This window comes from Brassica oleracea, chromosome C7 (genome assembly GCF_000695525.1).
Source record: "Brassica oleracea var. oleracea cultivar TO1000 chromosome C7, BOL, whole genome shotgun sequence".
NCBI lineage: Eukaryota > Viridiplantae > Streptophyta > Magnoliopsida > Brassicales > Brassicaceae > Brassica > Brassica oleracea.
In genome coordinates this window covers 24837276-24839151 of record NC_027754.1, presented here as the reverse complement: position 1 = coordinate 24839151, position 1876 = coordinate 24837276, and the positions used below count along the sequence as shown (strand labels likewise).

Genomic DNA, 1876 nt, shown 5'->3' with positions numbered 1-1876 from the left:
GTGATACACATCCAGCAGCTTGATTCCGCCATATCTATCATTTTTCTTTGTTTATTTATCTTAGTTTATTCTTCATAGCATTCGTATCTCATTCATCTTTCATTTGTTTCAGGTTTTACAATCGATTTCAGACCATATCGACCAACCGGTCTCATCTTTGGTTGATCCGATTTGAACCTCCAACAACCATTTGGGCGACCCAGATTCCAGCCTGCAACATTTGGTATCAGAGCTCAAGCTCCTGAATCAGGTCCATTCTATCCTTGCATCATTCATATTTGTTTGCATTTGTTTTCATTTAAAAAAAAAACAGTTTTTGCATTGTTATTGTTGTTCTTAAGAAAAGAAAACTAAAGAAGAAGAAGTTGTCTAGTTTGATCCACGAAATTCTTTTGAAATACTTGTCTAGTTGTTTGCATTCATTCCCCAGCTCCACTTGCCATATTTAGATTTTGTGCATTCATTTTTAAAAAAAAAAATCTGCATTTCCATATTTGTTTCTTGCATAAGAAAATTCAAAAAAAAAATATCCTTGTTAGTTTGTTTCCATAAGTCTTTCTATTTATTGTTCATAGCATCCCATACTGATTTATTTCGTGCTTACATCAAGAAAAAAATTAAAAAAAAGAAATTATTTAGAGCATAGTTCATATCATTTGCATATTGTGGTTTAATTGTTGCATCTTAAGAAAATTCAAAAAAAAAAATCAGGCTTAGTTTAATTTTTATATTTTCTTTCCCTTTGTGTTTCTTATCATACCATATTGTTTAATTTCGAGATTGCATTCAGAAAACCAATAGAGAAAAATCATTTTAGTATAGTTACTTCATTTCGGTTCATAATTGCATATTTTCTCGGTTTAGTTAAATTGCATTCTTGCACTTGTTTTATTTTGGTTCAACCAAAACTTTCCATACCTTCACTTGTTCTTTGAGATTGTTTTCAGGAAGCAATGGAGGAGGAGAGACACGGCCAAAACCTAAGGGCCACCTTGAGCCAACAGACCGCAGCTCTACAAAAGCTCCAAATTAAGATTGCTCAATTGGAGAAAAGAAATCAGGCACAAGGCCAACGACCACAGCAAGGAAAAACAAGATTTGGAGATGTACCAGGGGCTATATATGTCGATCCCAAGCCACCAGATCCTTCAAAGATCAATCAAACTCCAACTTCTAAAACCCACAACAATCATGTTGTTAATTCTCGGTTTGATTATAACTCTTTTGCTGATAAAATTGAACTCTTTAAATTTTCAGGAAAAATAGGTTATCTTAGATGGGAAAGAAACCTTGATGAGTGGTTTCACTACAACAACATCCAGAAAAAGGAGAGGTTGTTTTATGCCATTGATCAACTAAAAGATGATGCCTTTAAATGGTGGGTACAAGAAGAAGATGATAGGTGGTTTTACAAGGAGCCAGCTATCAAAACATGGAGAGCTCTTAAGGAAGTCATGAGATATGAGTTTGCACCAGATTTTACAAGTTCTGAAATCCAGGAACTTTATCCAAGGAGGTATCCAACTCATGGTTCCAAAGAGGCAAAGAGAATGGTGCCACAACAAAGCCATAGAAGCTTAATCCACCAAGACCAGATTCGGCCAAAACCGAAACAATATCAAGGTAAGACCTTAGAATCTCAAAAGAGTATGAAAGCTGATTTTCTCTATTTTGGTGCAGGTTATCCAGTTTCGAGGTCGAAACTTTGTCAAGAGGGAGGGTATGATGCGGTCATCAGATCAGCAACTGAACCAGAGGTCAACCCAAAGCCCTACTCAACCAGCCAAGGCGCCAACCAGGATATACGTGCACTAAAAATGCCATATCTTATAAACCAGGAGGGTTTAAATCACGAGTCTAATTTTGATGGATTCTA

At 35.8% G+C, this 1876-nt stretch overlaps 1 long non-coding RNA gene across 1 annotated transcript in view; it reads left to right on the top strand.

The window, feature by feature from the left end:
• The window catches only part of LOC106301556, a 4675-nt gene extending 3292 nt beyond the window's left edge, over nucleotides 1-1383 (top strand). Inside the window, exon 4 of the long non-coding RNA XR_001262247.1 lies at nucleotides 113-1383. This is a non-coding gene — a long non-coding RNA (uncharacterized LOC106301556). The remainder of the gene's footprint in view (nucleotides 1-112) is intronic.
• The last annotated feature ends 493 nt before the right edge of the window (nucleotides 1384-1876 follow it).